Source organism: Phocoena phocoena, chromosome 1, assembly GCF_963924675.1.
Source record: "Phocoena phocoena chromosome 1, mPhoPho1.1, whole genome shotgun sequence".
Taxonomy (NCBI): Eukaryota; Metazoa; Chordata; class Mammalia; order Artiodactyla; family Phocoenidae; genus Phocoena; species Phocoena phocoena.
Genome location: NC_089219.1, coordinates 16,295,728 through 16,323,247, shown reverse-complemented (window position 1 = coordinate 16,323,247; position 27,520 = coordinate 16,295,728). Strand labels below are relative to the sequence as shown.

Genomic DNA, 27,520 nt, shown 5'->3' with positions numbered 1-27,520 from the left:
TTCATTTTTTTTTTTTTTTTGGGAAACTGGTGATGAAAACAGTAGTTTTGAAGATTTATTTGGTTGAAGTGTGCAAGTTGAAATAAGAAACAGGAAAGATTAGGAGAGTAGGAATGGCATCACAGAACTATGTGTAAGGTTTTATAATCCATTAAATGTTTGAGATTTAGTGAGGTGTGCTAATTTTTAATGACTTATTGAATAAACAGACTTTGACCATTTCTTCCTTTTGTATAATGCCTAGAACTATTCAAAAGAGATTTTGCCTGCTTCTATTAAGATAATTCCTATTAGGCAGTGATAATTTTGTAAGAAGTAAAGTATGGGCATTTGACTACTTTGCTGTCCTGTGAAGAATTGAAATTGTAAGTTACAAATTCTTGGGTTATTGTATTTCACATAGAATGTTAGTTCTGCCTAAATCATTTATGTAATTTTCAAGTTAAATTTGATTTTTTTATTTATTAGGTTATACTCTCAGTCTATGCTAATGTTTCTTTATATTATTATAAAGAAACAAAATAGAGAAATACTGCTAATCTCTAACAGGATTCTTTTTACTATTTAGGAAAAGACCACATTAAAGAGGAGGCTCTGTATAACCTTTCAAGCCTGATAAAAACAGGGTTTATTTGCTTTGGATGAAGATTTTCCACACACAGGAAACTTCTTCAGTGACTTGAAATATTACAGTGTGGGAATGGGGTTACTGATTTTTAAAGATTATGTCTGTCTACTTTTTAAGTTTTATAAATTACTATGCATATCTTTAGCTTAGCTCTTACTAAATATGCAAAGGAAGTGGGTCTTAATTAACCTAAATGTAGAATTTTAAGGACATCAACACCTTGTTAATATTGTTGAGTCTTTGAGGCTAATATGTCATATTCAGCTGATACTTTCAATATTACATTGCTGATCTTTTTCAGAAATAATAGAATTTGGAACCAGTCCAGCTTCCTGAGGTGACTGCTGTTTCAAAAGCATACAGCAGAGTACTTAACCTTAGCTTATTACCTTTTATGCTGTGACTGGGTGAGTACTTGAATGTGGTACATTTTAGGCAAGGCAGTGAAAACTGAATGCTGCTCTGGAAAGTCAGTGATTTCATTCTTGACCGTTAAAAAATCATATTTAAAAAATTGAAGCATGTAAGTATGCATTAGCTTACTTTCGCAATACATAAGTCTACTTTGGGGAATCTCCTCGTCCAACTTTCTGGCCCCCTCCCTCAGGGGCGTTTGTTCAGAGGCTAAGGGAAATGAGGATGACTTGCCTAAGCATCAAGTTTATGCCAGCTCAAACTGATTTGAGATCTTTAATAACATGAACTACTTTGACCTACTAGTAGGGTAACCGAAGATCCCCTTTCTCCTGTAATGGTCCTGGTTTGGATGGTAAAGTATAGGGTCATCCTACCTAGTAACCATTATATAGCTTAGAAAATTAGGCATCTTTATGCTATTTCTAGATATGTTACTAAAATGCTTTGTGAGGCAGCAAAACATTTTATATCCTTTGGTCCAACAATTTGTATTTGACCTTGTAGTTATTATAGAAGTCTTTGACATTAGCATGTCAACTAAGTAGGAACAAAGTATTGTCAGCTCCCTTTAAAAAAAAAAACAGAACTTGATTTGAACTAATTTTAGACTTGCAGAAAACCTGCCAAAATAGTAGGAAGAGTTCCCTTGTATCTCTCACCTCCTTCCCCTACTGTTAGCATCTTCCATAACCAGTATAATCATCAAGAACAGGAAATAACCATTGATACAGTATTTTCAGCTAAACTACAGACCTTATTAGAATTTTTACCAATTTTTCCACTATCCTTTTAGTTATTATTTTTCTTTAGTCTTTTCCAGTCTGTGTCTTTCCTTTATCTTTCATGACCTTGATGCCTTTGAAGACTACCAGTCAGTTATTTTGTAGAATGTCCCTCAGTTTGGGTTGATTTGATGTTTTCTCATGATCAGAATGAGGTTATGAATTTTGGTAAGAATAGCAGAATGCATCCTTTCGTAGTGTATCATATCAAGAAGTTTGATAGTGTATTATACTAAGAAATTCCTGATGTCCGTTTGTAATGGTTACTTTGATTACTTGGTTAGATTGGTGTCTGCATGGTGGGTCATTCTACTGTGGCGTTACTATCTTTCTCTTTGTAGCTGATAAGTATCTTGTGGAAGACTTTGCAAATACTGTTTCTCCTCAAACTTTGGCCCACTAATTTCAGCAACTGGTGGATCTTAACATGCAACGTTTATTAAGTTTGTGGTTGCATAATTGGGGCTATTTCTCTCTTTCCTTCTACATTTATTAATTGTAATTCTGCTGTGAGGAAGAGCTCTCCTCCATTTATTAATTTATTCTATTGTATATTTATATCATCACGGAGTCACGGATATGTATTATCATTATTTGTTTTGTTGCTCAGATTAATCCAACTTTGCCCATTAGGAGTTCCTTCAGATTGGCTTCTGTGTTTTTCTACCCAGCCACCAACCTGGTTTTTTTTTTTTTTTTTTTTTTTGCCATGCTGTGCAGCTTGCAGGATCTTAGTTCCCCCACCAGGGATTGAACCCAGGACCCTAGCAGTGAAAGTGAAAGAGTCCTAACCACTGGACTGCCAGGGAATTTTGGCCCCCCCCCTTTCTTTTTTAAAGCATTTCTTTACTTTCTGGCACCACAAGATGTTTCAGGTTCATACTGTATTTTTCTTGCCTCAATGCTCTGATCAGCCACTTCTCCAAGAAATCCTGACTCTTTTTATTGGAAAATGGTGTTAGTGACCAAGCTCTGGGCCGAGGTGTGTTCAGTGTTACTGGAATGTCATTGCTTCTAGGCCCTTGTGGCAGGCAAAATATATATATATATATACTAACCCACTTGTATACACATTATCTGTATTTCTGTATTTGTGTATACATTAAAAACCACGACTTTATACTAATAGCTCGAGTTCCACTGCAATGCCACCCAGTTTGTTTTAACATTCCCCTTTTCCTTATTTATTAAATATCTCCGATAATGAGAAACCTGGCTCTCATTATCTATAATCTACTCAGCTAATTATAGTATACACATAAAAAGTTTGAGAATTGCTAACCCTATTCCTCTACTTTTAGTTTTGATTGTTTATTTTGGATATGTGAAACATTACTCTGGTTCTAAGAGTCTGAGTTATATTAAAAAAAAAAAAGATATACTCAGAGAAGTGTTACTTCTATCTCTGCTACCCAGTTTCTCTTTCCCCCTTCTTTCCCACCTGTACCTAGAGGTAACCAATCTCTTAATTTCTGGTTTCTTTCCTGTATTTCTTTTATACAAATGAGTAGATACCTGTACATTTTCTTATATCCCTTTTCTTACATGAAGGTAGCCATGTGCTCGTGAATCCCCTGATTCCTTGAGTTCTAGTTTTCTCATCTGTAAAATGAGGAAAATAGTACGCCTCTCCTTTTCAAAGGGTTACGATAATGATTGAGATAATGAAAGAGAAAATGCTTTCTAAACTTTATGATGGCGTTTATAAGGCAACAGCATTAGTGGTTTCTGTCCAGGGAAGTGACTCGACTTATTTGACCTTGTGACACAGTACAAGAAGCTTTTGTTACTGTGAAACAATTTGAGAATTAAAACATAGTTTTTTTGTTGTTCTAATTTTAAATTTTTATTATTTTTACCAATTTTCAGTATGGTTTTAGGTTATCACAGCATATCATGTGTGATTACTTAATTTTTTATTTTTGAGCTTGGCCAGCATCTGAATTCTCCAAGAGTCAGCGTTTTTAATTTGTATTAAAACTTGGTCAGATTTAAAAAGTATTCCTTCTTCTGTTAGCAGAGTAGATAAAAGAAGGAAACGTGTAGAGGTTTTTGTTTTTGCTTTGTTTTGCTCCCAGAGACTTGAATTTGAAAGGCTTTTTATGTTTAGGTTGTATTGGGAACTGCAGGTCCAGTGTCTTTACTTCATATCTAACAGTTTGATTTAGTCAGAAGATGTACGTATTTCACATTCTTTGAGTCTGCCTAGGAGTAAATTCTTTTGATGAGATTTGAGGTCGGAGACGTACTCTAGTTAACCCTGTGGAACCCATGGATAAACCACCTACATTGTTTTTTATTGTTGTTAAATTTTGAACGCCAAGTCTGATGAATTGTTTTACCTGAAGGAGCTTAACTGAAATAGAAATTTAGTCATTAAAAGTTATAGTTCATATGCACTTTAAAAATCACAACCCTGGGCTTCCCTGGTGGCGCAGTGGTTGAGGGTCCGCCTGCCGATGCAGGGGACACGGGTTCGTGCCCCGGTCCGGGAGGATCCCACATGCTGCGGAGCGGCTGGGCCCGTGAGCCATGGCCGCTGAGCCTGCGTGTCCGGAGCCTGTGCTCCGCAACGGGAGAGGCCACAACAGTGAGAAGCCCGCGTACCGCAAAAAAAAAAAAAAAATCACAATCCCCTTTCTTCAATTAACCGTATACTTATCACGGAGTCTAGGTACAAAAAGTAAGTCTGCATACATTTAGTGAAATTAAGGCTTTGGTCTGTTCATAGGAGTACTGTGTGTGAAAATGAGTGTCAGTGGTAAGGACAGTTGTGAGAAGCCTCCAACTGTCAGATGGCAAAATAGCCTTCACACACATACTGCTGGTCACTCTTTCTAATTTTTCTCAGAATATTTGGAGAGGCAAGTCATGTTTCTTTTGTATTCCAGAAACATATTTGTGAAAATAGCTTAGTTGCTATTCAACTGAATGGAAGGTTATGGTAAGGTTAGGATGCTCAAGGGAGAAGGAAAGAACTAATGGAATCTTGAGAAAAGAATAAGAAGTAGAACAGGTAAGGGAAATATTGGTCATTGTTTTGATACCACAGGTTAAGCTAAAAGTGCCTGAGGCTTAGTAGACACACAATCATTGTTTATTAAATGAACAAAGGAGCAAGTTTTATTAAATAATAGTACGTGCTAGCTGTTGAAGGAGATACAAAAGAAACCTGAAATGTGCTCTCTGCCTCTTATGTACTCTAGTCAAACAGTTAAAAATTTAAGGTGCTCTCTGAATGGAGGTAGGAGATCAGAGGCCTGAGAGATCAGTGAGAACTAGAGAAATAGGAAGTAAGATTTGGGTAGATGTAAGGGGAAGGACATTTGCAGTTTATTTATTTATTTAGCTAGCTAGCTGTGCTGGGTCTTAGTTGCCGTATGCGGGATCTTCTAGTTGCGGTGTGCGGGGTCTTCAGTTGCGGCATGCAGGATCTTCAGTTGCAGCATGCAAACTCTTAGTTGTGGCATGTGGGATCTAGTTCCCTGACCAGGGATTGAACCCAGGCCCCCTGCTTTGGGAGCGTGGAGTCTTAGCCACTGGACCACCAGGGAAGTCCCAGGACAATTACAATTGAGGGAGGATACATTTATAGCAGTTAGAAAATGGTACATAGTATGTTTGGGGTAGTCAGAAGACCTGCTTGGCTGAAATGGAAAACATAGAATGTGCAGGACATGTGATAGTTTTGGAGACTTTTGGGTATTTAGCTTAATAATCTGTACTTTTATCTTGTAGCAGGTGGAAGTTTATTGAGGACTTAAGACCTGCTAACATGTTTCGTCATTACCGGAAGGTGAAGATTGTGCTGAATGGGTTGAGAGAGAGAGGAGGCATGGAGAGTATATGCTAGTTCCATTAAGGGTTTTCCAAGGTTTTACTGCTGCACGTTGAGGCTAGAGGGAAGTGAAAAGGAAAGGATGGTCATATCATGAAAGCTATAAAAGAAAGAAAGATTTGACTGTCCTTGATAAAAGAAAGTAAAAAGTTAAAACTGACTCCAGGGCTTTGAGACTGTAAAATTATGTTGTCATTGATGGAGTAAGAAAGATGTAGGGTTTAATTTTATATGACATTTTGTGATAGTGGGCAGATAAATTCAGTTTAGGACATGTTGGATTTGAAATGAATGGAACGTCTTATTCATTTAACAAATGGAGATAACTGGACATGTTTGGAAATAGGGAGATGAGGGTCACATGAGCAGAAAGGGCTGGGAATACAAATATGTGAAAATATAAGCATAATGGAGAACATGAAGAGAAAAGCAAAGGTTCTAAGTCCATGCATTGTCCAGTGATTTGATGAAGATGATGAAACTGTAGAAAAAAGGAAGTGGCTGAGAGGAAAGAGAACCAAGAAAGCACAATCTTTTTATGCTTTCCTGGTTAGGTTCCCACTGGGCTTTATGTAGCTGGAGGAAGTGACATTTAATACTTGACAGGTAGCCTTTTGATTTTTTTTAAAAAATAAATTTATTTATTTTTGGCTACGTTGGGTCTTTGTTGCTGTGCGTGGGCTTTCTCTAGTTGCGTTGAGCGGGGGCTACTCTTTGTTGCGGTGCATGGGCTTCTCATTGTGGTGGCTTCTCTTGTTGCGGAGCACGGGATCTAGGTGCACAGGCTTCAGTAGTTGTGGTACGCGGGCTCAGTAGTTGTAGCTCACGGGCTCTAGAGCACAGGCTTAGTAGTTGTGGCGCACGGGCTTAGTTGCTTCGCGCATATGGAGTCTTCCCAGACCAGGGCTTGAACCCGTGTGCTGCCCTGCATTGACAGGCGGATTCTTAACCACTGTGCCACCAGGGAAGTCCTAGCCTTTTGATTTAAATTCCAAACTCTGCTTAAGTAATTGTTGCTACATTTAAGGAAGATTGGGGACTGAAGAGAAATTTCTTTCTCTTTCTTTGCAAGCCTGAAATTAGTCCTTGATGGGCTTTGGTTTGGGTAGTTATATTTAAATCTATACTTTTGCTTATTCTCTATAATAATGGCATATTTTATAATAAAAAGCTTTAAATACACTTAAGTCACATATTATCTACCTTGGCTACTCAAAAGCTGTTGTTATTGGGGTTCTGGGCTGCAGTTATTATGAAATCATTCATTTGAATTCACATTTTTAATAAAGGATTTTATATACTAATCAGGAATTAAGCATAGCATAATGAACTCAGTGTTACCATCCTTAATTGATACATTTCAAGAAGGAGAAAAGGAACTGATGTTTTAGCCGGTTTTTGCCTCGTTATTGTGGACTGATGTATAATTTCTTAAGCTTTTTGAAATAGTGAAAATAGCTTGCGGATGATGAATTTTTGTACCTAAGGAGTTTGGTTTACAAGTTGGGAACTGCTTTGTTAGTCCAATATTTGTACCAGCTGGGAACTGGTGATTTGGCAAGCTGTTTCACAGGAATGTAGAACAAAGCAGAGATGGGATACTTTCTCCATAGGTTTTAAATAGAAATCTGTTTTTGGGACGTCCCTGGCAGTGAGTCCAGTGGTTAAGACACTGTGCTTCCACTGCAGGGGGCACGGGTTCGATCCCTGGTCAGGGAACTAAGATCTCGCATGCCACATAGCACAGCCAAAAAAAAAAAAAAAAATCTGTTTTCTTGTTTATGTATCCCAGCTTAGTCATTCAGTAGATATTTACTGAGCACTGACAATGTGTCCTGAGCTAAGCACAGAGAAGTTAGAAATAAGTCATAGTCTTTGCCCTCAAGTTTACAGTCCTAATGCAGGAGGCAGATATATAAGAGGGTAAGTAAACAGGAATCAGAAAGCACAGGACCCGTGAGAGCTCTGAGGGGGGTCACTTCACTTAAGGGGGTGGGTGGGAGAGAATTGGGAGGAATGAGGGAAGAGGCTTCCTGGAGAAGGGGATACTTCTAAACAATCTGGAAGGATGAATGAGCCATGCGAAAGATAGTGGTAGGACAGAGTATTTCAGCCATGCATCAGCACATACAGAGACTTAGGACGGTGAGAAATGACTTGTTCATCATTGCTGGAACAACAGTTTGGAGGGGAGAAGTGGATAATCAGAGGCCACAGAAAAGGGCTATATAAGCCATGCTAAGGAGCACGGATTTCACCCAGATGACAGTGAGGAGCAATCGAAGCTGTAGGCTGGGGAATGATGTGGCCAATTTGTGTTTTAGAAGGACCCTTCTGGAAGGTTGTTAGGCGGGAGGATCAGATTATATATTTTTAGTAAATAATTCAAATCCAAGATTGATACGTGAGTTATAATTTTTACTTGGGACTCTTAAGATAGGTTGTATATACTTTTCCTAAGGATGACTTTCAGTTCATTTACTTTTTTATCTGCAGTTTTCCAAATTTATGAATTATGTGTAGATATTTTTAAGAGACTTGGAGCTAGGTTAATTTCCATGGTTGTTACCAACCTGTATTTAAAGATAACTTGGACTTTATATATTTTAAAAAACACATGTAGTTGTGATTTAAGTTTTAGCCTTTGTTTACAGTTGGCGCATGGTTTGTAGCAGATTCATGGTGGATAGCTTGTAAGTTTATAGTTTAAAAGGCATATTGTCTTGGTACTCAAATAAAGGAACACTTAATAGTGAAAGTACCTCCTGACTAACAGGGCATCTTTTGTCATAGATATATATGTATTGTATATATCATCTCCTTGTTAGATCAGCTAGGAATTTGAAATATTAGGTTAATTTGACTGCCTTTGAAATGAAAAGGGAAATTATTAAGGTATAATGCCTAAATGAGCCATGGATATGAAACTAGAAAGCAATTAGGAGTTGTTTCTCAGCCCAGTACTTTATTGGAAATCACAACTTTGAAAAATATATTTGGATAAAAGTTCTCCAGAGAGTGGGCATTGAGGGAACCTACCTCAACATAATAAAGGCCATATATGACAAACCCACAGACAACACTGTTCTCAATGGTGAAAAACTGAAACCATTTCCACTAATATCAGGAAAAAGACAACGTTGTCCACTCTCACCACTGTTAATTCAACATAGTTTTGGAAGTTTTAGCCACAGCAATCAGAGAAGAAGAAGAAATAAACGGAATCCAAATCAGAAAAGAAGGAGTAAAGCTGTCACTGTTGCAGATGACATGATACTATACATAGAGAATTCTAAAGATGCTACTAGGATACTCCTAGAGCTAATCAATGAAATTGGTAAAGTAGGATACAAAATTAGTGCACAGAAATCTCTTGCATTCCTATACACTAATGATGACAACTCTGAAAGAGAAATTAAGGAAACACTCCCATTTACCACTGCAACAAAAAGAATAAAATACCTAGGAATAAACCTACCTAAGGAGACAAAAGACCTGTATGTAGAAAACTAGAAGACACTGATGAAAGAAATTAAAGATGATACAAACAGATGGAGAGATTGGAAGATTCTTGGATTGGAAGAATCAATATTGTGAAAATGACTATACTACCCAAAGCAATCTACAGATTCAGTGTACTCCCTGTCAAACATCCAATGGCATTTTTCACAGAACTAGAACAAAAAATTGCACAATTTGTATGGAAACACAAAAGATCTCGAATAGCCAAAGCAATCTTGAGAACGAAAAACGGAGCTGGAGGAATCAGGCTCCCTGACTTCAGACTATACTACAAAGCTACAGTAATCAAGACAGTATGGTACTGGCACAGAAACAGAAATATAGCTCAATGGAACAGGACAGAAAGCCCAGAGATAAACCCACACACACATGGTCACCTTATTTTGATAAAGGAGGCAAGAATATACAATGGAGAAAAGACAGCCTCTTCAGTAAGTGGTGCTGGGAAAACTGGACAGCTACATGTAAAAGAATGAAATTAAAACACTCCCTAACACCATACACAAAAATAAACTCAAAATGGATTAAAGACCTAAATTAAGGCCAGACATTATAAAACTCTTGGAGGAAAACACAGGAAGAACACTCTTTGAGGGAAGTGTGTTGCTGTGAAGTGTAAGTCACAGCAAGGTCTTTTCTGACCCACCTCCTAGAGTAATGGAAATAAAAACAAAAGTAAACAAATGGGACCTCATGAAACTTCAAAGCTTCTGCACAGAACAGGAAACTATAAACAAGACAAAAAGACAACCCTCAGAATGGGAGAAAATGTTTGCAAACAAATCACGAACAAAGGTTTAATCTCCAAAATATATAAACAGCTCATTATTAAAAAAAAAAACCACCCAGTCAAAAAATGGGCAGAAGACCTTAGTAGATATTTCTCCAAAGAAGACATACAGATGGCCAACAAACACATGAAAAGCTGCCCAACATCACTAATTATTAGAGAAATGCAAATCAAAACTATAATGAGGTATCACCTCACTCCAGTCAGAATGGCCATCATCAAACAATCTACAAAAAACAAATGCTGGAGAGGGTGTGGAGAAAGGGGAGCCCTCATGCATTGTTGGTGGGAATGTAAATTGATACAGCCGCTCTGGAGAACAGTATGGAGATTCCTTAAAAAGCTAAAAATGGAATTAATATATGACCCAGCAATCCCACTACTGGGCATACCCAGGGAAAACCATAATTCAAGAAGACACATGCACCCCAGTGTTCACTGCAGCACTGTTTGCAATAGCCAGGACATGGAAGCAACCTAAATGTCCATCAGCAGAGGAATGGATAAAGAAGATGTGGTATATATATACAGTGGAATATTACTCAACCTAAAAAGGAACGAAATTGGGTCATTTGTAGAGACATGGATGGACCTAGAGACTCATACAGAGTGAAGTAAGTCAGAGGATAACAAATAATTGTATATTAACACATATATGTGGAATCTGAAAAAATTGGTATAGACGATCTTATTTACAAAGCAGAAATAGAGACAGACCACAGACGTAGAGAACAAACATATGGGTACCAAGGGGGAAGGGGTGGTGGTGGGATGAATTGGGATTGACATATATATACTATTGATACTATGTAAAAAATAGATAACTAATGAGAACCTACTGTATAGCATAGGGAACTCTACCCACTGCTCTCTGGTAACCTAAATGAGAAGGAAATCCAAAGAAGTATATATATATATATATATATATATATATATATATATATATATATATACATATATATATGTATATATATATATATATATATATATATAGCTGACTCACTTTGCTGTACACTATAAACTAACACAATATTGTAAAGCAACTATAGTCCAATTAAAAAAATAATTAAAAAAAAGAAAAATGTATTTGGAGGGAATCCTTCTTATGACAGAAGGATTCTTAAAGGTGAAACACTTTTGGTTCTGAGAAGTGAAACTGAGTTGAACCAGAACAGAAGGTAATTCCATTGAGTATCAGGTTATTTGGCCTCTCCGACTCTCTGAAAAAAGATTAGTAATTCATATTTTATCCACTTGTTTTCAGTTCCTTTAAATGAGCACTGAGTTGTGCTTTAGTTAACAATGTTATATGATTAAAAAGAAAAAAAACCAACCCGTATTTGTTTTTCTTATTGGAAGCACTTTTTCCTGTGTCTGAACATGTATAACATTAGTAGTCTATGAAGAGAACTGGGTTACTGCTATCAGAGGCATACTCCTAGTTGCGAGAATGGTTTTTGAATGCTCTTTTAGGCACTTAAATTATTTTTGCTTTGAGAAAAGAGATTGTTCACTGTGCTTTAGGAGCTGGTAACTAAGTCTGATGCTTCTTAGCCCTTAACTAAGAAAAATGGAGCTTGCTGACAAAACATAGGTGGTTTTATAGGCCTGTGAAACCCGACAGCATGTTCAGCAATGTAAACAATGGCAGCTGTCTTTTGCTGGCTTGTCTGTTGTTCGAAATGTAATGAAACTGCTTCTCACAAATGGCTTCACCTGCTGACTCATCTTCCAGCCCCTAAACAAACCATAGTATCCAGCATTATTTGATGCTGGGATTGAGAATTAAAAGAATCCAAGTCTTAGAATGTGAGGGTAGGAATGGATCATGGAAATCCTTTAACTCAGCCCCTTCACAGATGGCCTCGAAAGAAAGGTCATTGTGGAGGATGCCATATTTTGATAGTTATAAGAATTAGTGATACTACTGTTCAGAGAGCCATTAGAATCTTCTTGAATGATTGAGGGCTCTTTTCTGTATAGAAATCCTTGAGATGTACTTTTTAGCTTTCCTACAAAAATAATACATTCTGAAAGTGGTTGTAAGTCACTGGTACAGGGGCAGCACACATTTAACGCCTGCTGTATACTGTAGGAGGAATGTGGGAAGAAGTAAAATGAAAGATGGACATTGTTCCTGAAAAACTTCCAATTTAATTAGAAAATAGATATGAGAAAAGAGTGGGAAACATTTAGGAGTCAATTTATTAATGAGTGTATAAGCTGATTTACCTGATACATTGTGAAAGAGGCTTGTGTAAATTTATGTGAGCTCTTAGAGCAGTGGATGCAAAAAAATCTCTTGCAGAAGTGAAAACTTCCCAATTATATTTTAATTCTATAGATTGGAAATTACATTCCAAGAAACTGAGGCAGAATTTCCACAGAAAACACAGCGAAAACCATTGACTTAAAATAGTGGTTCTCAGGGGTTTTTTGTTATTTAAAAAAAAATCTCAAGAGTACAGATTTTTAAAATAAATCTGTACATTATTAAATATTATTGAGAATCTCAGAGAACTTTTCTTAAGTGGGCTATATCTGTTGATATTTATATTAGATATTAAAATGAAAAAATTAGAAATATTCACTTAATTAAAAACAAGACAAACCCAGTATAGGTTAACTTAAATAATTGAAAAATAACTTTTTCAAAACAAAAATCAGGGCTTCCCTGGTGGCGCAGTGGTTGAGAGTCCGCCTGCCGATGCAGGGGACACGGGTTCATGTCCCGGTCCGGGAAGATCCCACATGCCACGGAGTGGCTAGGCCTGTGAGCCATGGCCGCTGAGCCTGTGCGTCCGGAGCCTGTGCTCCGCAATGGGAAAGGCCACAACAGTGAGAGGCCCACGTACTGCAAAACACACACACACACACACACACACACACACACACACACAAAACAAAAATTAGTGAGAAGAGTGGCGTTTTATATTTTTCCAAATCTCTTTAATTTCTAGCTTAAAAGAATGTAACGATTCTCACATCTGCTTCTGCATTCATTCTGCTATACAGTGTTTTGTTTGAAGAAAATCTGGTCTCACTCAGATCAGATTTGGGAAGGAGACTGGGAGGGAGAGGAGTATTTTAATGTCTCTCTCAGATAATTGTGGATATTCTTTATTATTATACCAAAACTTGACAATGGTAGTTTCTTTTCTTTCTTTCTTTTTTTTTAAACCTAACTTTCTGACAATGGTAGTTTCTTAAAAGTTGGTTTCAATTTGGAACCGGAAACCATGTCCGTGAACTTATTTATTTGATTGCATTGGGTCTTCGTTGCTGCACGCGGGCTTTCTCTAGTTTGTCGAGCGGGGGCTACTCTTCATTGCAGTGCATGGGCTTCTCATCGCGATGGTTTCTCTTGTTGCTGAGCTCGGGCTTTAGGCACGTGGGTTTCAGTAGTTGTGGCATGTGGGCTCAGTAGTTGTGGCTTGCAGGCTCTAGAGTGCAGGCTCAGTAGTTGTGGCGCAGGGGCTTAGTTGCTCCGAGGCATGTGGGATCTTCTGGGCCAGGGATTGAACCCTACATTGGCAGGCGGATAGTGTCCCTTGCATTGGCAGGCGGATTCTTAACCACTGCGCCACCAGGGAAGTCCCTCCATGAACTTTTCATGCACTTAAATCTGTTGGTTTGTATGGTACTTTGAATGGATCTTTTACCCATGCATGATTTTGTAACATCATGCATTGATTATTTGGAAGATAATAGTTTTCAAATGTTGATAGATTTCATTATACAGTGTTTGGGAAGTTTTTGAGCTCTTGGTGGTCAATACCAACTCAGCTGTGACTTGTGACGTCTGGAAGGATAATTGAAATTGCATTAGTAACCAGTCTTTGGGTTGGAGGGAAATGGATTTCATTTTCATGAAGAAGCTCCATGTTCATGACCCTGAAAATGGGGCATTTTATTGTTCTTGTGCTTTTTCGTAGTGTTAGCAGGTTTGATTATTCATTTAAGGGATGCAGAACTGGAAATAGTTGGCCTTTTCAAATAAATTTGTTAACCTGGAGGAATTTCTCTGATGGAATGTACAGGTGTACTTTTGAACATGGCTGCTCTAAGTGCTTGGTTCCCTATCAGTTATAGGTCTGGGAGTCTAGAACCTCTTCTAAACCTTTTAATTTCCTCATCCTCCAATTGAAGATGGACCTCAGCAGTGTACAATTAGAGTCCTGGATCAGTTTTACCTCACGGAATTACTTTCAGTTCTTCCCCAGGCTCTGCCACTGTTTTCTTCTTAGTCTCTTTCACTAAACAGGTACCTAGGGTGAGACAGAGACTAAAATGAATTTCTTTTCCAAGTGGGATGAATGAGATGGTTTGACCTAGGATTTTGCTTCTTGTGTCCCTTGGTGATGTAACAGAAATTGGACTGTTGTTATATTAAACTTTGTTAAGGTTCTGAGATCAACATATATCCAAGGATTACTTTGAAATCAAGCTTGGTTTTTTGTTTTTGTTTTATATAATATCATCTGCTTTTACAGAATTGTACTTGAAAGTCAGAGTTTAAATAAAATTCTCATTGTTGTCATGTCATCATGTATAATAGCAAACCTTTTGAAACATTCTAAGGTCTAGTAATAGAGTTCTGGGCAAATTCTGGCCTCAATATCCATTGAAATACTATGTAACCCTTAAAAATGTTGCAAAACACTTACTGACATAAAAACGTCCACTTTGGGACTTCCTTGGTGGTCCAGTGGCTAAGACTCCGTGCTCCCAAAGCTGGGGGCCCGGGTTTGATCCCTGGTCAGGGAACTAGATCCCACATGCCGCAACTAAGAGTTCACATGCTGCAACTAAAAAGATCCTGCATGCCACACCTAAAAAAAATGGTCCTGTATGCCTCAACGAAGATCCCGTGTGCCACAACTTAGACCTGATGCAGCCAAATAAATATTAAGAAAAAGTCCACATTTATTCTATGGAAGCCAGTTAAAAGTAGCATGTGTGATCAAATTTTATCTTAAAAAATATATAGAAAAAGTGCTTGCTTATACAACAGTGTTCATAGGGGCTATTTCTGGTTGCTGGTGAGATTGGGTGATTTTCATTTTCTTTCTGTGCTAAGTCATTTTTGTTTACATTAACCACATATCACTTTAAAAAAAATTTATTTATTTATTTTTGGCTGCATTGGGTCTTCGTTGCTGCACACAGGCTTTCTCTAGTTGCAGCGAGTGGGGGCTACTCTTTGTTGCAGTGAGTGGGCTTTCTCATTGCAGTGGCTTCTCTTGTCACGGAGCACGGACTCTAGGCACGCGGGCTTCAGTAGTTGTGGCTTGTGGGCTCAGTAGTTGTGGCTCACGGGCTTCAGTAGTTGCGGTGCATGGGCTCTAAAGCACAGGTTCAGTAGTTGTGGCGCATGGGCTTAGTTGCTCCGTGGCATGTGGGATCTTCCTGGACCAGGGCTCGAACCCGTGTCCCCTGCATTGGCAGGCAGATTTTTTTTTTTTTTTTTTTTTCTGTACGCGGGCCTCTCACTGCTGTGGCCTCACCCGTTGCAGAGCAGGCTCCGGACGCACAGGCTCAGCGGCCATGGCTCACAGGCCCAGCCGCTCTGCGGCATGTGGGATCTTCCCGGACCAGGGCACGAACCCGTGTCCCCTGCATCGGCAGGTGGACTCTTAACCACTGTGCCACCAGGGAAGCCCGACAGGCAGATTCTTAACCACTGCGCCGCCAGGGAAGCCCCCACATATCACTTTTATAATCAGAAAAGTAAAGCAGTTTCTACTTTGAAAAATGAAACTAAGCTAAAATGTGACTCCTTGCAAGTTCCTCACTAAGCAAAGACAGATTAAATTACATTCATTATTTTAAGAGTGAAGAGGATTTAAAATACATTTGTAGTTTTTTAACAGGGAATCAAGGGAAAGAGGGAGCATTTTTTTGTTAATTATTAGTTAAGTAAAAACTTATGAATTGTGTTCCCCATGCATTCTGATTAAATTGATCTTTACCGTAATAGTAATACTTACGCCGATCTTCCCAAATTTGTTTTCATGATACCAAGAGAAGCGGCTTAAAGTACTTTGAAAGAGGCGTCGTTAAAAAAAAAAAAAGCCTTACTTTTAATGATGTGGCAGATTAGTGCAACATTTTTTATGATACCTCTTATTTGTTACAGAGTTTCCTTTTTAAAGTCCTTTGCCATCTTGTCCTTGCTGTCCTGGCTTCCATCTGGGGCTGCAGCAGGGCTGAGCCAAACATGGCTGCTGCTGCAGCATGGGCGGGCGTAGTATAGGATTCGGCTGCTGTGGTTCCTGTGACGAAGCAGGAGGAGAAGCCTGGAGAGCGTGCTCTAGGTCAGGATTCTCTTAAAGCTTGTTGCCAGGAGAATTGGACTTTTCTCGTGGAGGAGATACTACATTTCAGATTCTGCTGTTGAGAGGGAATGCTACTGTGTATTGGGATTTATAGCCTTAGCAGGGGAACCACCCATCCTCTGCAGAAGTGAGAAATCTTAGCATATGCTGTCATTTGCCAAGCAGGATTGGCCATTTTTAGAAAGCAGCAAGGCTTACGTGTCTGTTTCAGTTGATGACAGAGAAGTGTCCAGAATGACGGTGGGTAAATTTACAAAATGGGTAGCATTTCTCTCAGGGGCAGACTCGGCGGCATAGAGTAGAGGATTAAAATGGTCTGTCCCCATGTGCAGCTTGTGTGAGGATTACTGTATCACATCAAAAGTAAACCTAAAACGTTGGGTGAGAGATGGGGAGTGGTTTGAGTGGAGAATTGAAGTTGCTGTACGTGCTGCTTAGGCTGCTCCATAGAGTGGATGCACTGCCATTTGGTTGGGGTGTGTTTGTGCCTGAGTTTCTGTCCTTTCTGCCTGTGACTGGAGATGGGCATGATGTCGGATATGCTGCTTGACAACCAATAAATATGATATGTCCGGATACGCAGTAACACACTACTTCACTCATTTCTCTGTTTAGTATGATGAAGAGAAAAGGCTTTTAAGAAAGAAAAAAGCCCCCTTCCACAGAAAAGCCATATGTGATCATTGTAAAAATCACAGGGAAAAAAGAAAAAAAAATCACTTGTAACTTTACCACCCATTGATAACTATTGGTAGCATTTTGATATATTTCCTTGGGGGAATTTTAAAATATATATATGTTTATATATACATGTGTTGGCATATGTGTTTATGTACATATACTCATGTGCATAGCTGAAGATCATACTGTGAATATTATTTTTTCTATTTTAACATTGATACATTCCCATTTCAATAAAAATTTTGAGAGGGCTTCCTTAATGGTATTATAACATTTCTGTATATGGCTGTACCACAGTATACTTAAAGCACATTGCTTATCACTGGATTATTCAGTTAACAATTTTGGTATTAAAAGAAATGCTGAGACTAACATCTTTGTGTATAATGTTTTTCAATATTTCAGGTATTTGTTCAATAAAGTAAAAATTACTGGATCAGCAGGTGTGAACATTAGGATAGTTGATGCATATTGCCCTATTTTTACCAGCATTAAATATTCTTTTAACTTTTGTTAATTTGATAGGTGAAAATTATATACAGTTTTAATTTGCATTCTTAGATTACTTATAAGATTTAGTTTTCTCCCATGTTTATTAGCTTTTATTTATTGTTTTGAAAATTATCTGTTTATATGCTATTTTCATGTCTTTATTCAGATCTTAGTTTAGTTTCAAAACAGTCAAATAATGCATGTGTATTATAAAGGATACAGATTATCTTGATTTATACCTTTATATTATATATTTAAAAACAATTAAAAACCTTCTTCACTTCCACTTCCATTATTAGCAGCTATCACAGTTGACAGTTCAGCATCTCTCTTCTTACAGATCTTTTTGTATGCATTTACAAATTGAGAGAAAGAGGAAGGGGAAAAGGGAAGAGAATCAGGGAGTGGGAGAGAGGTGGAGGTTTTTAGAGGATGGCCTCTGGAGCTGGACTCTGTGATTTGCATCCTAACTGCTGGAAGTGTGAAGTGTGGTCTTGGAGGATTTCGAGTCCCATAGCTGATAGTCCCAGCTCTCATGGTTTAGTGGCTGTGTACCTTGGGAAAAATGATTTAACCTTTTTGTGTCCCAGTGTCCTCATGTAAAAGGGTTAATTATAGACTCTAGTGCTTAAGGTTGTTGTGAGGATTAAATTAGTTATACCTATAAGGTACTTAAAATGGTACCTGGCACTTTGTGTTATATAGTAATAAATAGCTATTACTATTATATTACTTGTGTAACAAGATTATAAGTGGGATTATACTGCAATGCTTAGTGATTGCTTTTTCATGTATTGTATAAATCTTTCCCATGTTGATACATGTAGATTATTCTATAGTTGTACCATAATTCATTTAACTCTTTCCTGTTGGTGGATATATGTATAGTTTCTAGGCTTTTTTGTATGTGTTAAAATGTATAGTGCAGGGCTTCCCTGGTGTCGCAGTGGTTGAGAGTCCGCCTGCTGATGCAGGGGACACGGGTTCGTGCCCCGGTCCGGGAAGATCCCACATGCCGCGGAGCGGCTGGGTCCGTGAGCCATGGCCGCTGAGCCTGTGGGTCCGGAGCCTGTGCTCCGCAACAGGAGAGGCCACAACAGTGAGAGGCCCACGGACCACAAAAAAACAAAAAATAGTATAGCACATATCCTTATACATACGTGTGAGTATTTTAGTAGGATGGAGTCCTATAAATAGAATTGCTGAATTGAAGGGTACGTAAATAAACATTTGGCGATTACTTTTTTAATATCTAAGAATTTTTGTTTTCTCTCCTTTTCTGTGTGTAGCAGATGCGTCTTATTTTATGATTGGAATAGTATCTTAAATCCTTTCATAGGTACTAATTGGAAATTAAAGAAATCTTTTTCTGTTCCCTGTACCATCCCTCTCCCTCCAGGGTTGGTTCTGTTTATTCATCTTGGTTCTTTACTTTCTTAATGTCTGGTGATTGTTTAGTTTCCATTCGTGTTTATGAATGGAAGATGAGGTAGATTAGTAGAGTTGACAGATGGAGTCCCTGCAGTTGGGTAACAGGCCTCAAAGGTTGTCTTTAAGTGTTGTGGGTGGCGCCTGACACCAAGGACATTTTACTGAATTGTGCCTTTATTTGCTCTTGGAATAAATTTTTTAAAGGAACATAATACTAATAAAAGTAGACTGATTTCTGTTAAGTCATGTTAACAAGTTTGAAGTATAGTCAGCGTTTTATATATTTGCATATTGTCTGTGTTTTGTGGAGTTTCTCATGTACAGTATTTTCCAGATACATTTCAGTTATGATTTTGGACTCATCTTCTCACAACTGGATACTGTGAAGTGGAAATCCTAAAATTTCTTTTTTTAAAAAATAAATTTGTTTATTTTATTTTATTTTTGGCTGCCTTGGGTCTTCCTCCATGCGGACTTTTCTCTAGTTGGGGCAAGCAGGGGCTAACTCTTTGTTGTTCTGTGTGGGCTTCTCATTGAGGTGGCTTCTCTTGTTGCACAGCACGGGCTCTAGGTGTGTGAGCTTCAGTAGTTGTGGTGTGCGGGCTCAGTAGTTGTGCATCACAGGCTATAGAGCGCAGGCTCAGTAGTTGTGGTGCAAGGGCTTAGTTGCTCCGTGGCATGTGGGATCTTTCCCAGGCTAGGGATTGAACACTGCATTGACAGGCGGATTCTTAACTACTGCGCCACCAGGGAAGTCGCCAACAACTTGTTTGCTCTTAATTCCTTAGCTGAAGAGCTTAGCTGAAGCTTCAAAGCGTTCATAAAACAAGGAAGTAGTTAACTATCTTTCAGTCCTAACCCTGAATATGTGTGTTTTTTTTCAGTTCCCATTTTGTGCAGTTTGTTGATTGGTCTTGTTTTCAAATGGTCGTCTTCACTGTCATCCGCTGCTAAAAACTGCTTTCTCTTAGTTTTATCTTTTTATAATCTGCCTCATAAATAATTCTGCCCAAGCTATTGGAACCTTGAATTTTAGTGAAATGAAGAACATTTTATTGTTCCTTCTCTGCTCTTATATTAGTTTATTGCCATCTTTGCAATTTGAAAATCAATTTAACTGTTTTGTCATTGTGTTGGTTATCCACAAATGTCTAGAAAACATTTTATTTACCTGACAAAGACATATTGTGATACATTCTTTTTTTGGGTTTTTTTTGTTTTTGTTTTTGCGGTACGGGGGCCTCTCACTGTTGTGGCCTCTCCTGTTGCGGAGCACAGGCTCCGGACGCGCAGGCTCAGTGGCCGTGGCTCACGGACCCAGCCGCTCTGCAGCATGTGGGATCTTCCCGGACCAGGTCACAAACACGTGTCCCCTGCATTGGCAGGCGGACCCTCAACCACTGCGCCACCAGGGAAGCCCTGTGATACACTCTTGATGAGAGAAGTCGGTGTGAAACAAATTGGGAGGATGTGTTTAAGAATGTGAGAAGTATTAATTTTTTGTCATTGAAAACTAAAGTTAGTTAATATTTTCATTAGACTTGATTGACCCAAGTAAGTAATCTTTTACTTTTTTTTAATTGAAGAAAATGCCAATTTAATTAGCATAATTTTAATGATGTGTTAAAGCTAGGATAGTAGTTCTCAATTTAGGCTGCTCATTGGAATGATTTTTGCAACTTAAAAAATACACAGACATCTTCTGAATCATATTTTGGAGTTTAAGTTTTAGATATATAATTAAAGTTAAGACTCCTAGCCTAGAAAATTGAAATGGTCAATTGTGAGTTAATTAGGTCTTACATATTATATAAATGACATTAAATTAGCTTAATTATTTGGATTGTACCTTTTCTGAGAGCTTTGAGTATTAGCATGTTGCTTGTTGTTGGATTTGAAGTCTGTTCTTTGTTAATATTCTTGATTTTTTTTTTTTTTTCTTTTTTTTTGTGGTACGCGGGCCTCTCACTGCCCTGGCCTCTCCCGTTGCGGAGCACAGGCTCCGGACGCACAGGCTCAGCGGCCATGGCTCATGGGCCCAGCCGCTCCGCGGCATGTGGGATCCTCCCGGACCGGGGCACGAACCCGTGTCCCCTGCATCGGCAGGTGGACTCCCAACCACTGCGCCACCAGGGAAGCCCCAAGATTCTTGATTTTTAATGATCAAGAAATGAATGATTCCTTTACTTCTCAGTAGACATGTCCTTTAAGTTTCATTTCTAGATTCATACTGAAATAGGATTTGGCAGATGACTAGAGGAAGATGTTCTTATCTTTTGAAATAGGTTGATTCTGAGACCTGGTAAAAAGTTAAAGGACAAACTAGGCATTTTGCACCTGACATCCTCTTAGAACTTAAAATATTTTATTACTGGTATCTGATTAGTCATATTGACAAACTAATGGACACTGACAGCCTTTATCTGTTTTCTTTCCTGTTATGAAGCGCTGTGCGGCTTGTGGGATCTCAGTTCCCCAGTCAGGGATTGAACCTGGGCCACGGCAGTGAAAGCCTGGAATTCTAACCACTAGCCCACCAGGGAACTCCCTGAAGTGAACTTTCTTAATCCAGCAGAGTTTATTGTGTACAACACATAGGCCTGCCCCTGTTGTTATTGAGGATTATTGGGATTACCGTAAACCTGCCTAGAATTTTTATTTATTTATTTAAAAATATTTATTTATTTATTTTTGGCTGTGTTGGGTCTTCGTTGCTGCGTGGGCTTTCTCTAGTCGCGGCGAGCGGGACCTACTCTTTGTTGCAGTGCCCGGGCTTCTCTTGTTGCAGAGCATGGGCTCTAGGTGCATGGACTTCAGTAGTTGTGGCACGTGGGCTTAGTTACTCCGCGGCATGTGGGATCTTCCCGGTCCAGGGTTCGAACCCATGTCCCCTGCATTGGCAGGCGGATTCTCAACCTAATGGAGCAGATATAAAAGCTTTCTTATAACTTTAGGTGTAAGAAATTAGGTATATAAAATTCCTACAAAGGAGAGATTTGTGCCCTTTGAAAAACAAAATTCAGTGTTTACCTAAGAATACGAGGCTGAGGACACTCCAAGCTACGTAAGTATTATGTGCAAAAAATATATATTTGTCAGTCTTTCTCTGTTTTAATAACATCTTTGGATTTATTGCCTTGAATTTGCTTTTGCTCATAGTGAAGTAATAAGAGAACTTAATATTGCTTTCTTCTATATTTTTATTTATAGGTCATGGAAATGAAAACCAGTTAAGGAGCAGAAACACTCTTACTGTGGTTTTCATTCAGATAACATTTTCAGAGTGACAGAAGTGATTTCATTTTTGAGAAGCAAATTATTTCTCTCCCTTTAGTTCGCTTTCATTGTTTATACTCTTACCTTGTCATTGGAATTATGTTTCCTTTGAAAATAACTAGTAAATATTCTGCTTTCAGTTTTAGCTGCCTATATTTGTGGCTTAATTGAAATCTATTCTGACTAGTAGGAATAAATAGATTCTGACTATGAGAATAAATAATTTATGTGATTATATTATGGAAAGAAAAAGTAAACTGCCAGTGAAAGCATTTAAATAATATATTAGAGTTTGTAAGGGGAAACTTAGGGTCTCTTACACAAGACAGAACTTTGGTTGAGAGTTTCTTGACCTTTTACTAGTACTTATCATTCCCGTTTATTAAGTATAGACTATTTTGATATTTTGGATAATATGCCATAATTCTGTAAAAAAAATAAAAGTTTCTGGCTTTCTGTGCACTCTGCTTTTTGTTTTTCCTTACCCGTTTGGTCTGCTTCTAACATCTTTTCTGTGGGTTATTTTACTTCTGTGTGCTCAGTCTCTTTCTCTGTAAAATTGATTAACTAGACTAAACTAATTTCAAAATCCTTTTGGACCTTTTTATTAGCCTATGATTAGGGTAAAAATAATCTCATACATCCTTTTTTTTCACCTTCCTAGAGTATGGGCAGCAGCCCTTGTTGTTACTAAGGGCTTTCTTTTAAGCACAACAGGGGAATATGTGGGAGAAGGGGGTTAGTTGATAATGAAACTTTAGCAATAAAGAATTATCAGAAAAGTTTGAAACATAGTTGATATTAGAGACAGTCTTGCAGAAGAACTCCTTTCCTTTGGTTGTATTGTTTACTACTGGAATTTGATGCACATTTAAAACATTTTTCTTTCTACCTTTTCTCTTAGAATAATAGTCCTGTTAGGAAATGCCTCCAGAATCAAGGGACACTCCAGGCAGTGCCCAATAGAACTTTCTGTGATGTTGAAAACATTCTGTGTCTACGCTGTCCAGTATGGCAGCCACTAACCGTATGTGGCAACAAGCACTTGAAAGGTGGCAAGTGTGACTAGGGAACTAAATTTCATTTAATTTTAATTAAGTTTATATTTAAATAGCTACATGTGGCTAGAGGCCACATTGGACAGCATAGCTCCATATTATACATTCAACCAGCAAATTTTTTTTGAGCATTCAGAGATATGCCCAGCATTGTGTTAGGTGCCAGAGATATCAGGGTCCTGCAGTGTGGTGAGGGAGAGATGATTAAAGAGATAAGTGTAATATGTGTGATAGTTGCTGTATTAAAGAAAGGCACAGGGTTCTCTAGGACCATAGATACTGGTTCTTACCTGATCCAGGCTGAGGGTGGGTCACTTTGGGGGTGCTCTTATGTCAAAAGAAATTGTTTCAACTATCCCTTTGTATTATACATAGGTATTGAGCTCAAGTCAATCCTTGTTGTGTTTCAACATACCAAGAGATATGGAAACACTTGGTCATTATTATTTTTAAGTGTTTGGGGTTTTGTGCTTTAACTCTGGACCATGTATAGAATTGATAAGTCTTCATTGTTTGTGATGCGATTAGCTGTTTCTCTTACGAAAATCTGTAAACAGAGCTGTAAATCATCAAGGCTGCAGTTTGACTAAAGTGGTTACTTTTATTTATTTATTTTTGGTTAAAATAAATTTATTTATTTTTGGCTGCGTTGCGTCTTCGTTGCTGAGCGTGGGCTTTCTCTAGTTGCAGCGAGTGGGGGCTACTCTTCATTGTGGTGCACGGGCTTCTCATTGTGGTGGCTTCTCTCGTTGTGGAGCACGGGCTCTAGGCACGCAGGCTTCAGTAGTTGTGGCTTGTGGGCTCTAGAGCACAGGCTCAGTAGTTGTGGCGCATGGGCTTAGTTGCTCCGTGGCATGTGGGATCTTCCCGGACGAGGGCTTGAACCTGTGTCCCCTGCATTGGCAGGCGGATTCTTAACCACTGGAACGCCAGGGGACGTCCAAAGTGGTTACCTTTATTTTTAATTTTTTTTCTCTTTTATTATTTATTTATTTACTTTTAACATCTTCATTGGAGTGTAATTGCTTTACAGTGTTGTGTTAGTTTCTGCTGTATAGCAAAGTGAATCAAAAAATATGGAACACTTCACGAATTTGCGTGTAATCCTTGCGCCACGGCCATGCTAATCTTCTCCGTGTCGTTCCAGTTTTAGTATATGTGCTGCTGAAGCGAGTGCTCAAAGTGGTTACTCTTAAGTGGGTGCCGTTTAGGCAGTTTTTCAAAGGCCACGTCTTGCCCACAAATAACATTTTGTGTTATAAAGTACTGGCAAGGAGGCTGTCTTGGTTCCGTGATTCCTGGAATATATATTATGGACATCCTTGGGGTCAAATTTCCTGGGTTTTGGGACTTTTACATATGAATATAGAGTGGAAGAGTAATAGTTCTTTAGCTTCTTTAGTACCGATCTTTATTTAAGTTCTTCTAGAGATGAGGGAATGCCTAGTCATGTCTTAGGGCCCCTGGATGTCATTTGTAGTCTCTGGGTCCATTTATAGTCTCTTTGGTTTGATCTGTTTAGAACCTTCTCAGCCACGTAAGTCTCCTTGGCTTGGGGAAGGAGGGCCTTTGGAACTCTCTCTTTGCTCTTAATGCTGGTTCTTCAGGTGACTCTTGAGGAACCCAGGTCAGTGTGAGTCACGTACCTAATGAATTAATTTTCATGGCCTCTCTAGATACTAAAGAGCAAGAGCTCTGACTTTTAGCCCCAGAGGTCAGATTCTGTAAGAATGCACTTACACGTAATTTAAATGAATTGCACTCATAAGTAAATGCCTTGTTTTTAGGATGTTTTGAAGTTTACTTCTCTGTAATTATAAAAAGAGCTTGGGTTTTGATGCTGTGGTATGGTTTTGATGAACTGTGGTAGACTGGGCTATTTCTAGTGTAATTCAGTGTAATAGGAGGAGGAACAGTTTTACTGAATATTAATTAATCTAGAAACGTAGAGTTTGTGGTTTCAATTTGTTGGGTTAATGAGTGTCATTGTCAGACCATAAATACATGCCCTAGGTAATTAGAATTCTGACAACATAGATCCTTTCTTTCTTCATGTTTGATTTTTTTTTTTTTTTTTTTTTTTTTTGCGGTACGCGGGCCTCTCACTGTTGTGGCCTCTCCCATTGCGGAGCACAGGCTCCGGACGCGCAGGCTCAGCGGCCATGGCTCACGGGCCCAGCTGCTCCACGGCATGTGGGATCTTCCTGGACCGGGACACGAACCCGTGTCCCCCGCATCGGTAGGCGGACTCTCAACCACTGCGCCACCAGGGAAGCCCTTCATGTTTGATTTTTAAAAAGATTGAATTTAGATATGGTTATAGGTTACTTTAGCTAATATTTTTGAAATTTCAATCTAAGGTTCAGATTTAGCTAATCCTTACTGAATACTTTTGAAGTGCATTATGTATTCAGTTTTAATTTTTTTTATGGATTATTTGTTGGGTGGAAATATGTAAACCAGCTATGTAATTTTAGATTTTTTAGTAGCCATGTTACAAAGTGAAAACAGGTAAACTCAATTTTAATAACATACTTACCCAGTATATCCAAAATATTATAATTTCAAGATGTGATCATTATAAAAATTATTAGTGAGGTACTGTATTTTACATTCTTTCTTTGTACTAAGCCTTTGCACTCCAGTGTATATTTTAGCACATCCACCTTGTGGTAGCTGTATTTCAAGTGCTCTATAGCCCCATGTGGCTTAGAGGTTACCTAGTGAATAATGCAGTTCTATAGTATATAGAAAGGGTAAATACTGCTTTCCTGTCTGCTTTCAGAGAAGACCAGGACTAGCAGAGCTGGGGGCAAGGGAAAGGATAAAGGGGAGGAGTTATATGGCAGAGAGTACCAATCAATAGGGTGATACCTCACACCTCTTTCCAGCTGGGTTAGTTGCTCTACTAACAGCTATAGATAAATTTATTATTTATTTTCTTTACTAAACTAAATGCTTAAGGCAGGAATTATGTGTTTTGTTTCTATTTCTCTAGGGTCTGTTACTGCTAGGCACAAAGTAGACACTAATAAATAATGTTTATTAGAAGTCTATACTGAGAACAGGAAGCTTTAAACACTGCCTCTGAAGATTTTTGGCATGATTTATTGCATTTCTGGGAGCTAGATATGTATTTCACCCATGTTAGTTATACATGTATCCATTCCCAAGGTTATTCCACAAATTAGGAGTGGAAGAAAATGTATACACTGTCAGGAATAAGTACACATGTGAAGACCTACAGTTTGTAAATACTGACATACAATGTCATATTTTTTGCGTTTTTGTACTTCAGCAGTTGCCACTAATAATAACTAACATTTGATGAACATGTGGACTGTTCATTTTTTGTCCCACTTCGTTTTCATAATACTACTGTGGATAGGTAGGTGGGATTGACCTCACTGTATAAATGATGAAAATGGGTTATACTGTCTTTTGTCACAAAAGGCATTTACTTGTCATGGTTGGAGTTAGTGTGTAAGTTTGGTGTATGTGGTGGGATATAGTTGTTCTTCTAGAAACTACAGTAATAGTATGGTAATGATTATTTACATTTGTGTTCAGGGAGATAAAGAGTGTCATATCTGGTTTGAAAACTTAAAAGATGTGTTTTGAAATACTGCAGATACTATACTGTGGTATAGCAAACCCAAGTATCCATTAACCAGCTTCACAAACAAAACATTTTCAGTATAATTAAAGACCTCAGCATGTACCCCTCCTTTATCACTTGATTCTTTCATTAGAGGTAACTGTTATCCTGAATTTGGGATTTATTAGTGCAGTGTATTTCTTTTATATTTACTGCATACTTATATTTGAGTTTTCTAAATCATTTTAGTTTTAATTCAGTTGTGGAAGAAATCAGAATTATTAAATCTAAATTGTTTTGTGTGTATGATTTCAGCCTGTGAGGATTTTCTGAACTTACTTCCAACTTTGTATTTCTGTTTAGAGTTATTAAGTCATTTTGACTGAGGAGTTGCAAGGTTTTGTTTGAAAGAGCTAATCTAAGTATTATTAGCCAATATTTTGAGCAATTAAGATTTTGTGGGACTTCCCTGCTGGTCCAGTGGTTAGAACTCCGAGCTTTCACTGCAGGGGGCACGGGTTTGATCCTGGTCAGGGAAGTAAGATCCTGCATGCTGTGGGGAGCGGGCAAAAAGCAAAAGATTTTTGTCTCCTGAAGGGTAGGGACAAGACCATTTCAAATTATTTTGCACAGTGAAGTATAATTCTTTTTTTTTTTTTTGTGAAGTAT

General features: G+C 38.3%; 1 protein-coding gene and 1 non-coding gene across 2 annotated transcripts in view; one reads left to right on the top strand and one right to left on the bottom strand.

Moving 5' to 3' along the window:
* The window catches only part of EIF4G3 (eukaryotic translation initiation factor 4 gamma 3), a 370,135-nt gene that overhangs the window by 10,006 nt on the left and 332,609 nt on the right, over positions 1-27,520 (top strand). The gene's annotated exons all lie outside the window — the stretch shown is intronic.
* On the bottom strand, positions 24,324-24,430 carry LOC136140523 (U6 spliceosomal RNA). The gene has a single exon (XR_010657627.1). It is a non-coding gene; the product is annotated as a U6 spliceosomal RNA (small nuclear RNA).